Raw genomic sequence first — 21,764 nt, 5'->3', positions numbered from 1 at the left:
CATGTAAAGCTTTATCACATATTTTTATATCGAAAACCTGAAGTGACATCACGTATTTTGCTCTGCCGAATTTTTCAAGCATTTCGCAAAAAAAGTCTTTATCGTTCGTGTAATTAAATTTCGATCGCAGCACACGCTAAGATTAATAAGTTCGCCGGCGATGTAATAATATAGAACCCTTTTATTCTCTCGCAAGGATCAATACTAACATTACCGCTTTTTCATGAAGCCGCCTTCTGTTAAGAAATCCATAAAGGCTCGCCGGGCTCTCTTGCGCACCCCTTTCTCAATTTTACACACATGCTCATCTCATAAGCGTCCCTTTTTGCGAGAACGCTGTGTTTTATGCAAGCACAAAGCGCGCGCGCAACGTGTTTTTTTTTTTTTCTCTGTCGACAATGACATGCGTTACCAGCGCGATCATAATCATAATAATTATACTACAATTCAGCGTGATGTTATCTACATCTTGCATAATAAATTTCAAAGCCTCGGAGCGTAATGACCGGAACCATTATTCGTTAGGAAAAAATAATGTCGAGACAACGTTAAAACGACATTAGTGTTTTACGCTCTCGGTTTTCGGAAACGGATTTTTCAGCCGCTATCGGTTGTGCTCGTCGTCGTACAACGCGGGGAATTTCGATTTACTGTAACTTCGTCTTTGCCGTACCAGGATTTCATTTTGAAGGGATGACGACGTTGCAGAGAAGATCGACCGGCCACTTTCGATGAACGCTTGCGGTCGGTCACTGTCAATCTTTATGGCGCCCCGTGGTCGATGGGCATAATTTAGAACGGAGCGAACGTTCCCGCGACGATTTACCGTGCACGCTTTGTTACGACGTCCCTCGAAGTTACAGCGGGACACGTGTATTTCGCGACCGTGTGGAATTGCGCAACGTCGAAGAAGGGAACCGCAAGAATTGTGCGTCATTTTACCACAATTTATAATGAGAAAGTACAAATTTTTTTTTATTTTTTTTTAATATTTCACGGTTTGGAATATTTTAATTAAATATTACCGAGAACTGCGAATATTTTCATTAAAAAGTTTTTTCGCGTTTTAAAACCGAATCATTTAACATAATAATAAAAATAAACTAATAACATTTTTTAATTATAATTTTATCAGGAAAGTAAATATCTATGTTTGCTCGCGTATGTGTACGAGAGAAATGCGTTGCATAAATTGTGTTATAATAATCCTGGAAAATTAATGACTTGTTATTAATGACGAGCCATAATGAAAAATAATTAGCTAAATGTAATCAATTGATACAGATATCGAGTTACACAAAATTAAATTATCTATGTTTCGAATAAAAATTTATACTTATTACTGTCGCTACAACTGATTACATCAACAAGCTTTGCTTCAATAAAAAGTCAAATAATAAACACAAAAAAAGAAAAAAAAAAGAAAAAGGAAAGAGAAAAAAAACAGAACATTTCGCGGTAACGTGCTTAATTTAAATACATTTTTGCATGATCAACTCCTCGCGTTGACATCTACTTTTCCTGCATTATACATGCTAGAAAAAAAAGGAAAAAAAACAAAATTTCGCTACATGTAGCATTTGGAGTCACTCTGCGCGGTAGTTTACATCAAACAATACCGGTGGAAACGCGAATCGTGGAAACACGACGGAGGGAGGAAATGGGGGAGGGTGGGGGAGGGGCTCGAAAATAAATGAGGCGGTTTAAATTTCAGATGCAGTATCTGCAGGCCACGCCGGATGTTGTATGCACATCCTGCGAGCGCTCAATTTTGCAGGTGCCCCGCTATATTTGCTCGCAAACACGTCTATGTACACGTTAGGGCTGCGGCGTTTGCTCGTCTTACACTCGCCTTGCTGTTTCTGTTCATCGATCCGTCTTGCTTCGTGTTTACAGACGCGCGTCATTTGCCGACAGATCAGCAATTTGCGGATGCGCATTCGACCATCGCATAAGAACATCGGCGAATCCAATAATTGTCCCAATTAACCTCTTTATCGTTAAGATCCAGGGATTAACCCGTCGTGATTGTTCTTCGCACTAAATAATGAAGAGACCTCGTTCCAGGTTTACTTCGTTCGATATTAATATTTTTGGCGCGGGAACGTTCAATAATTTATTTCCCAAGTATCAGATCTTTAGTTTAAACCTAGGTTTTAAACGGGTGTAACGTATAAATGTACGGGTATAATTCACTTATATCACATAAGCGCAATAACTCGGTGATATGAACGATTCCTCAATTAAAGTCTAATGCGCCGCGTCGTTGCTCATTTCATCTTATCGATCGTGCATGAGGAACATTGTTATACTCGTCGTCTCACGCTGTTTATCGTTTATCGTTCGGCGAGCATTCGCTTGAACGAAGATAGGGGGGAGATGCATTTACCGGGCGCCGTATCGATTTTCCAATACAAACGAAGTGTGGAACTTATTTTTCGAGTTGCCAGGCGAAACGCGACCGTCGCCCGTTTCCGCGATCGGAGACACGGGGGGGAGGAGGGGGAGGCTGCATTGTTTTTACGGCCGCGAAATTGGAATGTCTCCCAATTGCGCGCGATTACTCCAATTACCATCGGCGAACGGTCGCGAAGGGATTAAGGGGGAGGGAAAGGAAAAAAAAGGGAGGCACAGAGACTACTACCGGGAGACCTTCTTTTTTTTTTTGTTTTTTTTCTTTTTTGTTTTTCTCCGTCTCGCAGGCATACTTCCGATATAAATTCTCACGAAAGTGTAACGGAAGCGATTTGCAGAGCGCGGCGAACTGGCCGGAGGCAGTTATGATCCGTTGCCAATAGCTAATGTAGGGATGGCGTGCAAATCGACGTAGACGGAACATAATTCAGTTGACTCGAACTTGGCGCGGCCTGCCGCGCCGATCGATGCGGTGCCTCCGCATAAGCCGCGCTCCGCAAATCGCTGCTGTGCAGTTCTCCACTCGAATAGCAGCTCCGGCGATATACGCGCGAGTACGCCACGCGTTTAGGAGGGAAAAAAGAAAAAATAAAAAAAAGGAAAAAAAAAAATGGACATGGCCTACAGTTCTGAAAATAGAAGCGTTTCATAGTTTATCCGCGAAGCTATATCAATATTGTTTCGCCGAATCACCGCGCGTTGTACAAAAGTAGAAAGAGATTACATCGCGCAAACAATGCTTGCGCTCGCGAAATAAATGACCAACGATCTGCTTGAGGATGAATTTTTTTTCCCAAATCCTGGAAAGCGATCGCCGTGATCGCGCGGTATAATCGCGTGGAAGCGCGCATCGGGATGCGCTCCCGCAAGCGGAGAGCGTTTGGCGCGATCGCTTTCGTATCTCGCGTGCCGTAACAGGTGTCACGTTTCGCGATAAAACGCACGAATTCCGCGTACGCGCGGCATTTATCAGCCGGCGATTCGGGGCACGTAAACGCGCCGAGCGTTTCGCGATTCCGCCCGGCGTGTTACAATGCGCAATATTATGCGCCGGCATTCAGCTGTGAAACAATTATATGCGTTTCCTAGTGAATCGACGTACGCCTCGTACCCCTCGTAAATCTATTTTCGCGCGCCATTGTTTGGCGCGCATATTAACTCGTTACCCGGATTCTAAATGGACGATATGAGCTCGCTTGCAATAATTGCGCGATCGCATTTCTAAGCGGACGTGCTTGCCGATCGATCCATAGCCAGTCTTCCTTCTCTTTCTCTCTCTCTTTCCCTTTGCGATCCATTTACCTTTACGCTCGATCGATCCCCGTAGAAAGGTTACTTCATAGTATTTAACGATCGGTTCGCAACAATGTGCTATTTTGAATTTTTTTTTTTATTTTTATATTTTTTTCCGAGCTTGATTTTAATTTTGTAGGAATTGCTGGCAAATATTTGATTCGTCATATTTTATTTGTATCAATATTTTTCATTAATTAATTAATTTGATAACGACAACGATACAGTATTATATTTTTAATAGTTTTAATTAATTTTCCTTTTTTTTTTTCTTTTTTAATGATTTACTTTCGTCATTTATATCGGCATGAGAAATTCCAAATACTACCGAACTAATCTGCATGTGTGCAAGTATTTTTATACGTGCAGAGCTGTCCTGATTCGCTAACTTGAGTAGTTGCCGCACGTGTCTCGGCCGTGTGCTCGAATTCGCGACAAAATAGGCGGCGCACCTATGGCACCATCATGCTTGCCAGGATTTCCCACGTGTCACCGGGCCACTCTATTTTCTCGTAACGACTCTGGCCTTCTCTTCTTTTATTTTCTCCTCGGCACATCTCCCTTCTTTTCTCGCGCGACAGCAGCGATGCACCGGCTCGATGCGAGGCCGTTTTCGTCTTTCTTCCATCCGCTCGTATCCAGCGGTTCCCTCTTTTTCCGTTCTGCTCTTTTCTTCTTTTACTTTTTCTTCTTTTTCTTATTCTTCTTCTTCCTCTCGCCACCTTGCTGGATGCTGTTCAAGTCCAATCCGAGAGACGCGACACGACTCCGACATTTCCCCGGAGGTGGCTAGAGGCAGGGTCGATCACTGATTTCGGTAAATCAGGTATACGGTGAAGAACTCCGCTGCGCCGTTTGACCGTTTCCGCATTTCGAAGTTAATTTGAAATCGGTAAAGGAATCTGACATGTTATGATACGAAAAAAAAAAATAAGGGAGTCGCATGGCTGTTACCGGTTTTGTAAGAATTATGAATAAAATAACGTAAAATTTAATATCGACGTAAAATATCAATTTTGTAAAAAAAAAAAAAAATTAAAATTAAAATAAAAAAAAAATATTAAAAAATGATAAATACTTTATAGGTTTGACTTAATATTTTTATTAACGGATAATGATTGCGAGATTGTTAAAATTTAAAATTCCACTTTTTATAACTGACTTTAATTGAGATCTTAAAATAGAAGTATAGAAGAATGCGCGTATTTTGCTTCTCGACTTGGTCGCGTGCATTTGATAAGATTCCTCCCTACGTATGAATAGCAGTTAGGATAACTGTGTGCGCAGATAAAATGACAGCCTACATAATCTTACGAAAATTCCGCTGTTAATCCAGCCTCGCGGCGACCGGCGGCGGTAGTTAAAGCGTCTTGTAACTCACAGCGAGGGAGTGTTTCGCGGTAATACCGTGGCACATAATATTCCTTTTCGTGGCGCGTACATGTATACAGGGTGTGATAATCGCATTTTCTTTCAACGGCGGATACTACATGACAATTATGTGAAGAAATGCTTGGGAGCTGTTGCAACTCCAGTGCCTCCGAACAGCGCGCTATACATCGCTTCGACGAATTTGCAATTAGATATCCTATTTTACTGCCGTTGTTAGTCGTAAAGTATAAATATTAGAATTTTCAGTAATTTTCTTTTTTTTCTGTAATAAACTAAGGGTTACGTGTACTCTCTGTTCTACTCTTTTCTTTCGTCTTTAGGTAATTGAATTTGATTTTCGATGCAGCGTTCGTCATCGAACGAAATCGTTATTATCCGGAGACACCCTGTATTCCGCGCCGCGAATATGCCGCGGAACGTCAGCGACGGCAGTCGCGGGGCGTGCAACGTGCGCGCATGTTTCCATCCTTTGAATCATGCCGGGTGGGATTATGGACGTTGTCCACTTTGATGTTCGAACGGACGCCGTAGGATTGTTCGGGCGATGTCGATGGATTTCCACAAAGTAAATGTCGGCGGCAGGTGGCCCCGCGTTGGCCGGGTACGTCGGAAATTCCCCGCGTGCAATCGTCGGCCGTAGCGTAATCGCGGCCCCCGTCCGGCCTTTGCCGCGCCGCGGGAGGCCGCGCGTTTACGCCGCATTTGCGACGGCGAAGCGTATCGCGCTTGTCTGAATAGAGAGCCGACGTCGACGCCGTAAGAGCTTAAGCCGGTTTCTGGCCGTCGCGGGCGCATTTTCCTCGGCGATTCGCAATTCCCGGTCGTTACTAATTAAATATGAAGAAGCTCACATCGGCGGCACGTTTCGCGGAAGCCTTAGGCGACTCAACAAGTGCCTTTACTTCGATTAATTTAGCTGCAATTAATCGCGCAGGTAGATTAAATCGTAAATCACAGGTGGGAATAAAATTAATCTTGACACTATATTTTTTTAAATACATCTTCGGGAGGGCAGATCTTAAAGTTTCAAAAATGCAAAGCTTAATCAAGCTTCCTTTTCTTAAAATCCCGTCCTGTACTTTTTATAAATCGAATAGATTTTTCTAAATATAAAGAAAACACTTTGTCGTAAAAAAAGAACATGATGGATACGTGCAGACGGAATTCGTTAACGTAACGGGCTTCAGTTTCACTTCGATTTATAAATTTACTTCCCTTCGAGTATCGTAACTTTTTGTTGAGCGACGACACGCAAAAAATTAACAAAACGCGTTAAAATATCGAGTTCCAACAATGTGAAATAACGGATGGACGTATTAACAAACAATAAATTAATTACAATCGATTCTATAAGATCGATATCTACCTTATGGAGGTCTTTTTATTTGTTCGTTCGTTTAATCTGCCAATGTTTGAACGGAAGTTAATTTTCACCCGTTTCCATATCGGATATTTGCCGGTACTAGGATGAACTTTCCACATTCTGTTTTCACTCCAAAATAGATAGTTTTAATCTTTTTTTATTTTTTTTTTTTATTTTTTTTTTCGTTAATTAACGCTGTTAATTACTTTTACTTCAATGTAACATAAGTTATACCTTCGGCGCTATTTTAGAATTAAAAACATAAAAATATGAAACTCTGAATCTTTGATGATAATTCCATAGTAATAAATTTTATTATATAGAAGTAAATTGGAACAAATAATTTTAGTAACTTATATTTTAATTCTGCGAAAGTGGAGCAATCGATGCTTTCTAAACTAAAGTGAAAAATTTATTTAGGACTTTGGATATATTTAGTATTTGGTAATAATTTGCAAAAATTATTTAATTCTTCCCACATTTATTTCCAAAATAATATGATACAATATAAAAATAATAAACGTGCGGTACCCTTTTTTTTTTTTTTTTTTTTTTTTACAACGAAGATGACCGCATTTATTCGTTATTGCTTACGTTGAGTCGTAACTACAAATTACATGAATATGTACTTCATACGTATCATCTCGCATCATTTAACCGCGCGATCGCCGATCGCCATCTTCGAATGGCACGAGTTATTCAGCGTTCGCGAGCGGAAACAAAGCGCTCTTTCATCTGACGTTCGGCAAAATGTCGGCATACGGATGCCATATCCGGTCGTGCGATATGAACCTGCGTCGGCCGCTCCGCGTGTGGTCGTCAGCGATATGAAAGCGAAGTACGTGTTACTTGGCGAAATACACTACGGCGCGGCGCAATGCTACACGAATTCGTCATCGTTGTCGTCATTACCGTTACGTAAATGGCGGCTACACGGGCTATCAGTCGGCGCGGGCCGAAATGCGGATGTGCGATCGCTTGGTCGATCGGCATCGATCTGTAAATTCGAACGAGGGGGCGGGAGGGGAACGAGGGGGACCAACAGACGCATTCACGTACGGAGGAGATATAGGCGGCCGCGGTATGGAGCTTGTCAAGCACATCGGGCGTTTCCTGATCTCCTGACTGTCATCCTGTTCCTCTCGTTCCCTCGGCCGATCTCGGCGAGGTAGTTCGGCCAGAACAATTGGGCAATTCGAGTTTGCATAGACATCACTATGGTGGCCGCGATACTGCATTACCGAATGTCATTTGATGACGGGGATATATTCGATAATAGTTTCGATGTAAATTATGCCAGTTTGCCCGTACACCAAATTTATTAAGTCCTTTACTTCAATTGCAGACTCTTATTATTCTTCGTTAAATTACTCGTTAGCCGTGTAGTTAATATTAAATGGGTTAAAAACGCGGAAAATAATATCAAGTTCTGTGAGATTGCCACTAAATTAGAACGCGATTTAAAAAAGAGAGAAAAAAAAAAAGAAAAATTGTAATGAAAGGCAAAAAGATAATAATTGCGTGATTAATTCATCGTAATTTATGATAATAATTTTAATACATATTTCCTGACGAAGCTAGCTTACCCAGCATTTTACATCGTTTTCTATTATTTCTGTCAACAGAGTAACCATTAATCGGAAAAAGGTAATAGATAGGTCTACTTAGGCGTTGCACGTTCATAAATCATGCGATCGATGAACAAGCATAATTCGATCATAACTTTAAATACATGCATAGCGATCGATGCAGTAGACGCACAGGCTGCTGCTTGTAAATACGAGCATCCGACGAGCGCATCGGCTTCTTCCTGTCTAGCTCATACATATAATCTGATTCAATAAGCAATTTGCTATACACACAACATCGCGTTTTACCAGAACCCTCCGTAGTTTTTTTATTTGCGATTAACAAAAATTGCGCTCGGATTCCGCGTATATTTATAAATAATCACGCCATAATACATTTTCAGTGAAATCAGGTAATTGCGTAAATCAAAGTTTTAAAAGATCAGCGATAACGCAAGCCAAGTGAATTAATTTTATCATCTGACGCTTTTGCATTTACAATATTACATTTTTATAATATTTACATGATTTTTTGACATACTTAGTTTTACCTTGTGTTTAATTAAATAATAATCAAACGTTATTTGAATATTTTACAAAAAAAAAAAAAAAAAAAAAAAGCTAGGTACAAAAGCTATCATACGTTAACATTCGTACACATATTTGAAATTTTTATATACTCATATGTATACGAACGCATATTTAAAATTTGTACACGCACATGTTCCGTATTACAAAGGAACAAATTGCGTTTTTACTGCAAGGGAATAGATCGAAAGCACGAACGAGAATCCGGAAGTAATCGATGATAAAAAAAAAAAAAAAATAAAAATGCAGATGCGTCTGATGTGGATGTATCGTGCAATCTATGACACCGACACGCTTCGATTGTAGCTTCGAATGTATATATGGAGATTGATGCGCCAGAGGAGTGAAGAACTGAAGGTATACGAATGCGCGGACACCTGTCAAATACATTGAACATTTCGGCTTCCTATCTGTCGCGTTTATACCCCCGATAGACGCAAACGTGAATTTAATAAGCGATCTGCGTGCGCGTGCATCTTGCCAGCAATATCTTGCTTGATCGTAATATATTAATTAATTAATTTTTATTATTATTATTTTCTTTTTTATTTCGCCAAGAGATTATTTTCCGTCGGAGATGGAGTCCGCGAAGATGCGCTACGTGATTTAGTTTCAAAATTTTTTCAACGTTTTTTGTTTTTTTTTAATTACTGACAGGAAACTGCGGAGGGTTTTGAGGTACTATATTGCTGTCAGAGGCGCTAGGAAAGAAAATTATTCAAGCACGGATTTTTTAGCCGTAAATTTATAATGATAGTGTATTGGTTTTATGGTTGGATTTTGCGTATCTACGTGCACGTGTATGGATTCGTAATTTGTGCTCGTAGATTGACGCATTGAAAGTGAAGGACTGTCTGTCTATGAATAGCTGGCACCTGTCAGGTACATCGGACGTTTCAGCTTGTCGTCTGTTCTGTTCCTACTCTCAATACTCACGACACCGTTCGATAAGTAATTTGAAGTAGCGCGCGTAGACAGAGCGTAGATAGTGGAATGGGAAAATAGATAGTAATCTTGTAAGCTAGCCCTGCTATATCCAGGCCGGTTTTAAACAGAAATGAATTAAATACGTTTCGCAGATATTATTGAATTTATTACGTTCATCTTGAATCCTATTTAACTTAAGAAATTTATTAATTTTTCTTTCCTTTTGATTTAATTTTAATTTAAAATAATCTAAAAATAATATACAAGATAAAGCGTGATTTATGTGTAATAACGTGCCATTCATTCATATATAACTAGACGAAAGAAATCTAAGTCCGTAGTCATAAGTTTTCGTTGAGATGAGGCATACATCGTCTCGTTGCGGTAGGTGGGCCTCTGGGGGTGGTAATTTCAGGACGATCTCCGACCAAAATTCTCTCAACGTTGAATGAAAATCTGAAGACAAAAGCAAACGCGTTTTCGTCACCGGTATTAGCGAATATACATGCCGCGGCGTCCGCGGCCGGCGCGTCGGCTGAGTGGGAGTGAGTGGGAGAGAGAGAGACGGAGATAGCACGCGGCGTACTTCGGAGCGCGATTACTCGACCGGGAGCTATGTAACACGTAAAATAAAAGATCCAGCGGGCACCGAAAATTAGTGGTATTTAGCGAAAAAACGCGATCAACCATGACGAATTTACTTCCATGACGAGTTATCTGTACGCGGAGAGTACTTTCGAACGCTTCTCGCTACTTTAAGAGTAATTAGTAATTACATTAACACGTCGATATATACCTCGTCTTAAGCTCTCCGCGCGTAACGATTAAGTACGGACGATTTATACCACGCGGTTTGTGTTTTAGTTAGAATCAGAAAGAGGTGATAAGTGAGTCGAGTCGTGATTAGAACTAATGCGCATCAATAGAAATTTAGTTTAAATCCGCGGTCAAGTTCCGGCGTCAAATTTGACCGGAAGCGGCCATTAACTTTTAGGATAGCCAACTGCGTTTTCACTGGACGCGCCGCGGGTGGCTAAACTGCGCTCTTGGTAGAACCGAAAGTTAATGACCGATTCGTGTGACGCGGGAACGCAATCGTCGGAGTCATTGAGGAATATCGCAACAAATCCATCGCCTACAAGCTCGTAACGTATAAATATCTGTAATATTCAGCGAGATAATCGGTATGCGCGTATTATTTTAACGCGTAAAGTGCGTAACGCTCGAGAGAGACGCGCAGATATCCGTGCCCGTTGGCGTACGTAAATCGCGTCTTTTCGTTACGGCGTTACTTGAATAATTTGCTTGCTAGCAGTCGAATACCTTGCGTGGCACGCTGAACTAATCATATGTATTCTTTTTGTAATGCAGAAGGACTCGTGCGGCCGATCAGGAGACTCGGAGGACAGCGAGCGAGCGGCGTACCCGAATCTCGCACTATCGACACGTCATCATTTTTTTCTGTCTCCTGCCGGCAGCCAAAGACGCTACTTTCGATAGAGAAATAATTACGCTGGATGACCGAAGACTGCAATCAACGATCGGTGGCCGGAAAATATCCACGAAGCGAATACGTGAAACATATTATTTGTGTAAGTACTTATTAATTTTTATTTCTCAAATTATATTTATGCGTTTCTATTATATGTTGATTTACCCGGTTTTATATAATAAATATATTTTTTTTTTTGGATACAATCTTATTGCGGTAGATAAAATTATTTAAATAATTTTATTTATATAAATTTTTCTTTTATTTAGGTAAAAAATTTTGTGCGAGAAAAGCTGACATAACCCGACACTTTGAGAGGATAAAATGAGAGAAGGAAAAGGCCTGAAAAAGGCATCGTGCTTTGGCAGAGCAATCATCAAGTAAGCATCATTTTAATTATGCATATAATAAATATATTTCTTTCCATGGATCTCATTGCGGTAGATAGAATATTTTAAATAATCATATTGATATAAATTTTGTTTCTGTTAGGTAAAAAATCTTGTGCGAGGAAAGCTGACACGACCCGACACTCTGAGAGGATGAAATGAGAGAAGGAAAAGGCCTGAAAAAGGCATCGTGCTTTGGCAGAGCAATCATCAAGTAAGCATCATTTTAATTATGCATATAATAAATATATTTCTTTCCATGGATCTCATTGCGGTAGATAGAATATTTTAAATAATCATATTGATATAAATTTTGTTTCTGTTAGGTAAAAAATCTTGTGCGAGGAAAGCTGACACGACCCGACACTCTGAGAGGATGAAATGAGAGAAGGAAAAGGCCTGAAAAAGGCATCGTGCTTTGGCAGAGCAATCATCAAGTAAGCATCATTTTAATTATGCATATAATAAATATATTTCTTTCCATGGATCTCATTGCGGTAGATAGAATATTTTAAATAATCATATTGATATAAATTTTGTTTTTGTTAGGTAAAAAATCTTGTGCGAGGAAAGCTGACACGACCCGACACTCTGAGAGGATGAAATGAGAGAAGGAAAAGGCCTGAAAAAGGCATCGTGCTTTGGCAGAACAACCATCAAGTAAGCGGTATTTTAATTACGCATATTCATTTATTTTAAACCAAAAATATGTTGCTAAGAGCCTCTGCAATTAACATTTTTATTCTTTTTTGTTACAGCATTATGTAGCTGAAATTCAACTGCTGTACATTAGAGTGATGAGTCCAGAATATTTTTCACGACATCAGCGCTGTGGGAACAAGTTCGAAGAAAAGTAATATTAATTGTAATATTGTTCATTTTATTTTGTATAATAATTAAACATTGTAAAACGTGCGTTTCACTGTCGCGTTAAAGAATGCTATTTTTAATGTAACAATTTTTACCGTGATAAATTTAAAGACACATACTACCGTATAACGCTTTAAAAAGTAATTGGTTGAAACAAATAAAATACCGCCGAGACATATTTATAAGTCCGCAGTTACATATATGTTAAAACAAATCTCAATATACATGTATTTTAAAGGGATAATATTCGGCATAGATTGTACTGTAGCTTGTTCAATTTCAGATCAACAATAATAAACAGAGCGCTGGCCTTGGGTCGAGCGAGTCGGGTGAACTAGGCTTGCGTGATATTCCCCCCACCACTCCCGCGCCGTCTTATTCGGAGTCGATAGCACGTACGGAGCGGACCTCCCTCGCAGCACGTGGTAGAAAAGTACTTCGCACTTGAGAACGAAGCTCTTGATCGTCGTATGATGGTAAGTACGTCTTTGTAGCATTGGGTGGGATCTTTGATATGCCGAGAATACTAGATTTATGCTTATCTAATTGTCGTTTGTCTTTTCTGTTTCAGATACGCAGTAACCAACGCACTCTCGTCGTCGTGGTGTGATTCTCGCGAGTTTCTAGTGCGCGGAAAGAAGATTCCTGTCGACCTGAGAGGAGGAGGAGGCCTCGGATAGGCATCCTGCCACAGCGGAGCAACTTTAAGGTATGTATCATTTTTTACCTCTATAAAACGATAATTTTGCCGTTATTGAGATTACTTTAATATTGAAACAATAAAGTTCTATAATTAATAAAGAAAAAGGAATTAATTTCATAAAGTTTAAACTTAGAAATCTAGTTCAGATAATAGATGATTTTGAATTCCGTTGTTTATTAGAAAACTTATTAAAGACGCATAATTTTTTTTTTAATACGGTAAATATTTTAATTTATCTACAATTTAATTTTTATATTTGTTTGTTACAGGATATAAAACTCCGCTGCTGCGCATCAACCGGTGAGTCCACTTATACGTTGCATGCATGATTACGCTTTATAAAGAATTTTACACACGACGAAATAATTATATTAAAAATATAAAAAATAATAAAAATTTCGGGTGGGCATTATTTATACATTGCGTTACTCCTAGAGTATTCTTAAGCGGTAACAATAGGTATAGGTAGAGCGGAATGTGTGCTTATGCTATCGACTCAATTATGCGATTTGCGTATATGTATCGATCGCGGTCTCGCGTAAACGTATGTATAGCGATTGATGTATTAGCAACGAAGGGCTGTTCGCTTGTGAATACCCGAGCACCTGTCAAGAACACCGGACATTTCTACTTTCCTTGTACGGGTTGCTATTCTCTGTAGGTTCAATTCTATAAGTAGTACAGACATCGCTATGGGTGACGGGGAACAGAGTTACTGTCAGGAGGCCATCACGGCCTATTGAAGTAGGATAATAATCAGCCGACCATAGATTCGATATAAAGACAATTTTAACCGGCCGGACAGACGTGTACAAGCGCGGCCCTGAGCCATCGGTTATAAAGGCGTTTCTATACATTTGATTACTAATTATCCTCGCTTTTAACATGCCAGTTGGAAAATAAATATGTAGCTCACATATGCGGTTCAGATAACCGCACACGGGCCAACTATGTAGTGCAACCGGTTAAAGTTTATCTAGCATTTAACGCGTAGAAATTCGGGATAAATACATGATAAAATGCGAGCAAACAAAACATTGATGTTTGAGAGGAAGCACCATCAATACGTGTAAATTCAGTTATTCGCCAAATATTTTGCATAAAAATTATTATCGTTATTACGAAGAAATGTTTTGATTAAAAACACCGGAATAGAAATAATTTGGCGCCGTATAATTACCCCGATTTTTAGAATCGTTCTTTTTTTTTTAAATATAAAATACAGGTACTCAGATTAAAGTGATAAATATTATTTTGTACCTCCAGAGATTGTAGCAAATTTTTACGCTCGCGGTCTTTTTATTGGAGGTTTAAAGGGAATGGCACTAATTGGCATTTCTTTCGAAAGTCAAACGCCATCGATATTGAGCTTGCCAGAGAGACGGCGATTAGCGATATTTCCATCGAATATATAACTCAAACAGCGAATGCGAAAACCGAATTCGTGCCACTTTGCCGTTCGTTTCGCCTCGTCAAATATGGACAATGGTTCGTCGATCAAATCGGTTTTACATACGCGCGCGTATATGGACTCGTGAGAGCTGCAACATCGTGTCGCTGGGTATGTCGTTATTCATTAAACCGACATCCTTGTACTTCGGTTGGTCAAACGATAATCGATATAGGTACTGTACTAGTCAAGCACCACACGTATGTTTTACGCCGAAATTCACGGAGAATTATATGCGCAATTGGGACACAGTAACAAGAATCGATCCGCGCATTGAAACAATCCGATGAAGATTTGATGAATGCGAATTAATTAATAATTGTAATCTAATATTTAAACCACCCGGCAGTGGCTTTAGTATCGTAAATTTGTTATTAAATATCAAGAGCGAGAGATTATAATATTAAATGTTTCTAAAACGTAAAAAATTATTTCATTGTCAAACCGATAAAAAAAGAACAAAAAAAAATTGTAATTACAATATTACTTTTGTTGAATCGTGAGAAATTTTTTGGGTCGTAGAGCGAAGAGGTCTTAAGTTTATTCATTATTAGAACATCAAAAATCCAAAATGCAGCAAGATATTAATATTTTAATTTATGTGATAACCTGATCAATATTTAAAAACTGTACAAGTATAATATTGCAAAAATTAATATTAATTATAAATTTTAAGTAGCTCGTTTAACAATTTCCTGCTTAATATTGGCATCATTTCATATACATATATCTCTATATTATAATTCCGGCGAAAGAAATTTATTTTTTAGATAATTCTTTGCTTTTTCTAAAGAGCATAGCTCTGAGACTAACGTTAGTTACGGTACGGTCTAGTTTTCTTTTTTTTTTTCTTTTTATTTTTTCGCGAGAAAAGATTGGTTCAAACGGAAATCGTGGCGTGTTCCGCGCCTGTGACTTTCACCGATAATTTTCTGACAAGCCAGGCAATTTTCTGATTGTTTTATCAATAACGGTTCTCGCTCGTGGCACATCGGGAAAAGGCGTGACGCGTGGGAATCGCCGCACTTTAAATAATACGCGTCGAATCCGATTCCGCTTAAACTCCGTCCCGCACGTGTTCGCGCGAGCCCTCGTAAAGCTAACGGTCTTGGAGAATCGTGGAACAAGGAGCGTAAGATTCGCAAAGGATCAAAGGGATGATCGCGTGCATAGGCATTCCACCATTTATCGGTGAGCGTATCGATCCCGCAATTAATCGGCGCCGATCGGCGGCCCCCATCGTTGTAAATTATAATACACGCCTACTAAGCGATACACTTCCTACTCGGTTAATGAAGTACGATCGCTAACGGGATTCCGACGGCGGCCTCAAGGTCGGACGGGATGATCGCGGTTAGAGGCAGTGGCATTGTTCGCTGATTTGCACGTCGATCCCCCGAACGAGGAAGGTGTATTTCATCGGGCACGCGTGGGATCGGTAATAATTTTCAATATCTATTATTAAAGGATGAATTTTCATTGGAAAATTATACGTACAACGAGGAGCGATAATAAACGTCGGATCTAGTCGAACGATGCGACGAAGATGCGTTATAGCCATTATTTAATAATTATTTAGTAATTACAATCTAAAATATTATCTCGTCGGGCTCAGCTCTTCAATTACGAAATGTTAATTATTCGGCATCGCGGAAAATTTCGAAAGTGCTTAATTATTATAACCGCAAAATTGTTATTTTAAAAGCCGCGCGACTGCAAAATGATGGATCACGATGATTGCATTGCGCGCCATTAACCGTTCGTATTATATCATATAAATGAGGCCATTTGATTGCGATCCTAAATTGCACGTGCACGTAACTCCCGGGTAACGCGAAGGATCGCACGGTCCATTCCCGGCGACTTCTCTCAATTGCGTCGAAGTGAGATAAGCGCGCGATATCGCGAATGGGACAAGTTGCATTCGCTATGCGCCTCGATCGTTGCGTTCCAGCGTTATCGTCGTCCAGCGTCGCGACACCGGCGCTTTCCGCGGTCATTCGCGCGCGCTTATGACGCCTCGCGCTATCCCGGTTATTTATCTTTCTTTTTCTGTTTCTTTTTCTTTTTTTTTTCTCTCTCCGACATTCCCGTTTGTTTGCGCGAACCCCGCGCTCCCTTGATATCGAAAACGCGGCCTCGCGCCGATCAGCGAAGGATATCGCGTCCGCACTTCTCTCGGACGGAGAGAGTGCGTCTCGTATGGGCGCCGTACCGGCCGATGCAACGAGTGAGGGCGTCGCAAGTAACGGTGACTAATGAAAACACGCATTCCCTCGTATCGCGGCCGCGTGGGACGCGTCCATTGTGCCTTTTCTCCTCTTCCACCCAGCACCCCTCCCCCCCTCCCCGTCCTCGCCTTTCGCCGCCGTATCACAATCGGCGCGGCCGTACGCGGCGAAATCGAAGATACCGCGGACGTGTCACGGCAACGACGGCGACGTGATTTCGTAACGCGTTGTCGGGATAATCGTACAGTACGTTGCGGCAACGATTTCCCACGTCGCCGACGCGTTCTCAGCCCCGTTAGCTTTAATTACGACAGATGCGATAAATAATGACGAATACTAAAATTCGGTTTGCTCGAAGTTGACTCGAGCTCGCTTGTACGGGACCGTAGGATACCCGGAGATCTTTGTTCGACGTCGCTGTTTGTACCATATTAAAATTTCTTTTCTTTTCAATCCGCCGAAAGCGGAAAATCAAGCTGGACATTGCCGCGTCCGCGGCGCGGTACGTACGTAAGATATATTTTCCCGGCTTATGCAGCTCGCGTGGGAGATAAATTTCTAAAAGTGATAAACTCCTGGTAGGCAAATAGAAACGATGTAAAATATACCCACACGGGCGCACACGTGTCCGATGCATGCCCAGCAGGCAGACGAGCCAACGGTGCATTGCGCGATGCATCGACGCCGCGTCCCCGCCGCTTCGTGTGCTGAAAATAACGGTGACTAACGAAAATAGGCATTTCCTCATCTCTTCCATGAGGCGATAAGCTTTTACGTTTTCACCTTGCGAGGGAGAAAGAGAGAGAAAGAGATAGAGAGAGAGGACGGGAGAAAGGAAGGAAAAGAGAGAGCGCGTGCAAGGCCAACGCGGTACGTTACGTTGAAATTTTGCAGATCATGCAATGCAACATACTTCCGAGATCAGCTGCCTCGTGGTCGGCGGGAATGTTACCCGAAATTATGCGCAAATTGGATCTTTATAAATTATACGGCGAAACGCGAAGCACCGCGTGTTGCGAAACCGACGATTTCACAGTTATTTTAACGAAGTTATGTCGTGTACATGAAACGAAGTATCGATTAGAATACTCTCAGTTTTAGAATACAAAATAGGTACCTTAATCTTTTTCAAGGTGGTAAGTTAAAGTACAATTTATATTTTAAATAAGATGTTTTTTTATTAAAGGAAACGTAAAGTAAGGCTATCGGTTCCTGAGTTTTCCGTTTAAAAAAAAAAACCGCGGAATAAAATTGAAACATCACAAATCTGATTGCATTTAAATTAAAAATCATTGTTTGAAAAACTGCAGTAAGAGAATGTAGCATGTTATATATAATGCAATTTTGTAAAACAAAGAATAAAAAGTAAATCCGATTGCGTTGACATTTCGTTTTGATGGGTGCATTACAGCGGCAGTGTATAATATTTCGTAAAGGCAATTAAATATAAATAAAAATCTTTTGCTGGGTGGTTAAACAACTGACATTTTCCACTCTATAATAAGCAAACGTAGTTCTCATCGAGCATTGAAATTAGCTGTTTGCTTCGATAAATGGCTTTCTAATAAATTAAGCACATATTCACGATTACGAAAGTGTACAACGAATTTTATGAATATTTTAACTTTACAACTATTTCTTATAAACCAATTTAACGATGATTTAATGATTATCTTTAAAGGAAATTTCGTAGCCGAAATATTTTTGATTAAACAATATCGAATGCTTAATTATCGTTTAAGAAAATAAGTTTCTGATATATTTATAGTATTTACGGATATGCGATTTTCTATTTACTCGCGATATCTGTCCGATAAAGAAAGCCTGCGCTTGAAGTTTATCAAATTACTAGAAAAGGAGAATTATTGGCTCACTCGAGTCTTTTATAATTTCATGATAGAACGTACTTAAAGAATTAAATTAACATTTCGAAGATAAATATCGAGAAACGAATATTCGCGGCAAAACATCTCTTATATATTTAACAAATCAGATTTCCATATTTAACAAAACGTCGTTACGACATGCACCTGTATTAAGTTCGGTATCAAGATAAAATTAAATATCTCGCAGTAACAAGCTCATAATATTTTTCGACGGGTTAATCCGTTCAAGAAACTGTGCATTTTTATCAATCGACCGTACAGTATTTAAGTCAAACAGAGATGCACAACTGTTTGTCCCAACTGCGATAGAATTTCGACGCCTTTAAGTACTTTAATTAATTAGTGGATATATCGGCAGTCTGAGCTGAGAGCGTAAAGTTGTTTATCCCGCCAGGTAGGCCTCGCGGCGAACTTTCAGTGACAAAACTTTAGCGCCGCGGTAAAAGTTTCGATCGTGCTCAAGACTGCCGCGTCGGCGGCGGCCGCCCCGCCCGCGCAATAAATTGCCGATATCACAATGAACGCGTATTGAGCCGTCGGCCGCGCTATGTAATGGCGCAATGAATCACGCAGGAACTTATCGCGCCCGCGTCTAGGAGATGAGGGAACGCATGTTTTCATTAGTCACCGTTATTCGCGGCTGCTCGCCTGGGGGACGCGGGTGGAGCGAACCCGCGCTCCGTATTCCGCGTTTATCCGGCCATCGGTAATCTGTCAGGGCCCGATTGGCCCGAGGACCCTGAAACTTTCGCGCTGGGGACATCCGCTGAACGGTCGGCCTAAACGGATAAAAAATAAAAATTTTTTAGTTAAAAAAAAAAAGAAAACCGCGTTTTGCCCCGCGTTTTGCCCCGAGAGATTTATTTTGAAATTTGCGCAACAGGAAGGAGGCATGCTTTATGTTATTGCGTTAATAATAAAGTTACGACAAAATCCAATACCTCAAAAATAGCCCGGGCGGAAGTAAAAAGAGCACTAATTAAGACTTTTAGATACAGGAGTACAATTAATCTTATTTTAGAAAGCTTATTTATAATAGTCAAACTTTTCAAGCATTAATTCATTAAGCGTAATTGTATTACGAAAATGTGATATTTTAAAAGAGTGTGAAGAAGATGCGACCCGAAATTGTCGTCTCGCGATGAAATTATGTATTTTATACCTTTCGCAGATATAATTATATCCCGCAAAAAAATTTCACGTACATAATTTTGTTAAAATTTCATTTACTTGCTCTTTCACTTTATTAATATGAATAATCTTTCATCTCGCGTGTAAAACTTTCTCTGATTAGTGCCTCCGCAGACTCGTGTCTTCTTTCAGTATTCGAGGAATCTTATTTTTGCCCAAAGACTCTTAATTAATTCCAATAATAAGACACTTGAGGAGGAAATTTTATTAATCGATCGAAAGGCTAAATCGTGATTATGCCGCATCTATACCTCACATTTCTTAAAGCTTAAATCTTATATTGATCCGCCGTGTAAATCCGCCTGTCGCTTAAACAAATATTACCTTTCTAATGTTATCTTTTATGACACATTCTTATCTCGAACCTCGGCTACATTCCTGGCGCACACATACACGGGTCTCTTCCCCGCGTAGCGTATCTTTCTCGCGCGTAAAACATGTACTTTATGTGACACACAGTCCCCGATCTTAAGAAGATTTATGTGGCGGATCGTAGATCCTATTATTCGCCGTGTTGGCGAAGTTACCGGGAACAGGCATTTCGTTCCTCGCGAGAATCGCGAAATAAAGTCGCGGGGCGGGTATGACTGCACTCTTTTATGGCCGCAGGCGCGCCCACCATATTTAAAATCCGTCGAGGCCGAGGCATAATTCAAAGAAACAATGCGGCAAATAATATTTCGGTCGACGATGAATAATCGCCCGCTTCCGAAATTTCCTGCAATGTATGATTAATTCGGCTATATTTTTCCGGCGCCGCGGGACCTTTTCCAGACTCTACTAGATAAAATATCTTCGGACTCGCAACATTTATCTGACGTTACATTCGCTTTGTCTACATCCTCATTATTAATTACGGTAAATTAGCAGCGAAAAACGTTTCGCGAATTTATGATATATATTTTTTTTTATTTTATTTTATTTTTTTTTTTTACAAAATGATAAAGAATTTATTTCCCCCCTTCTCCCCAGTTTTGATCAGTTGGATTCGTAACAATGCTTGATTAATATAATGTTTTTTACGTGTCTTTTGACGAAAGTTTTACGAGATAAAATCAATTATTTATTTTACATTATGGTACAACGTACGCCTATATATCTGGGATAGACATGTGAGTACAAACGACGTCATGCACAATATTAGCTTAGCAAGAATTGTATTATCTGTCGTACGTGCTTCGTTCTCATTGCAGAATATGAATCATGAGATAGTATTACTGTCACATAACGGCTTCTCTCACAATTACAGAAAAGAAAAATCTATGCATATGTATCTGCTTCGACATTATTAATTTTTGTTGCAACCCAATCTGTAGACAACAAACGAATAAGATCAACTTAATTATATATTTTTATTTAATTATTAAAAATCTGTGACTGTAAGATCGTTAGATAAATATTTAAAAAAAAGAAGTAAATTGAAACGTTAAGTGTAGGTTTGATTAGTGAATAGTAAATGCGAAATTATTTGACAAGAGTGTTATCGTATTCGTAATTACGTCAATCGGACAGCAGCCGTTAGTCGAGTCCTACCGCGATTCTTCGGTCTTTTCGAGTTACTTAGCGATGACGTAACATAATGATGTAACGTCGGCTGCGTCGAACTTTAAAGAGGCTAGTTGGAAAGGTACGATGATGATTAATATCCTGTAACGACGTTAGAAATTAGTCTCTTGCGAAACTGGCATTTAAATGTAGTCAACTCGTACCACCCATGATGCTCCCAAAAAAAGAAAAAAAAAAGATATTGTAGAGTAATAGAGTAATATTTTTAAATAGACTATTTTGTAACTCATCATTACAGGAGTTTACTGAGATTAGATAGGTACCGTTTTCTATTTCAAATCTACGTTCATTACGAGGCATGTTTTTATTTGTTTTCTAGCTTGATCAATTTAGAATCATCTTTTCTCTAAAAACATATAAACCGTAGTTTTTTTTTTAACGACAGGTAATCAAGAATGAGAAATGACTTCTCAAAGACTAAGCAAGATCGCAAAAAGATA

At 39.8% G+C, this 21,764-nt stretch overlaps 1 long non-coding RNA gene across 1 annotated transcript in view; it reads left to right on the top strand.

Annotated features, from left to right (window-relative positions):
• LOC139101221 (uncharacterized) overlaps positions 1-21,764 on the top strand; it is a 198,938-nt gene that overhangs the window by 59,748 nt on the left and 117,426 nt on the right. The window contains exons 4-12 of the long non-coding RNA XR_011545521.1: positions 10,918-11,138; positions 11,308-11,418; positions 11,531-11,641; positions 11,754-11,864; positions 11,977-12,087; positions 12,186-12,280; positions 12,581-12,773; positions 12,869-13,006; positions 13,270-13,300. This is a non-coding gene — a long non-coding RNA (uncharacterized lncRNA). The remainder of the gene's footprint in view (positions 1-10,917; positions 11,139-11,307; positions 11,419-11,530; positions 11,642-11,753; positions 11,865-11,976; positions 12,088-12,185; positions 12,281-12,580; positions 12,774-12,868; positions 13,007-13,269; positions 13,301-21,764) is intronic.

The sequence above is a fragment of the Cardiocondyla obscurior genome, linkage group LG03 (genome assembly GCF_019399895.1).
Source record: "Cardiocondyla obscurior isolate alpha-2009 linkage group LG03, Cobs3.1, whole genome shotgun sequence".
Lineage (NCBI taxonomy): Eukaryota > Metazoa > Arthropoda > Insecta > Hymenoptera > Formicidae > Cardiocondyla > Cardiocondyla obscurior.
This window is presented reverse-complemented; position numbering and strand designations above follow the sequence as displayed.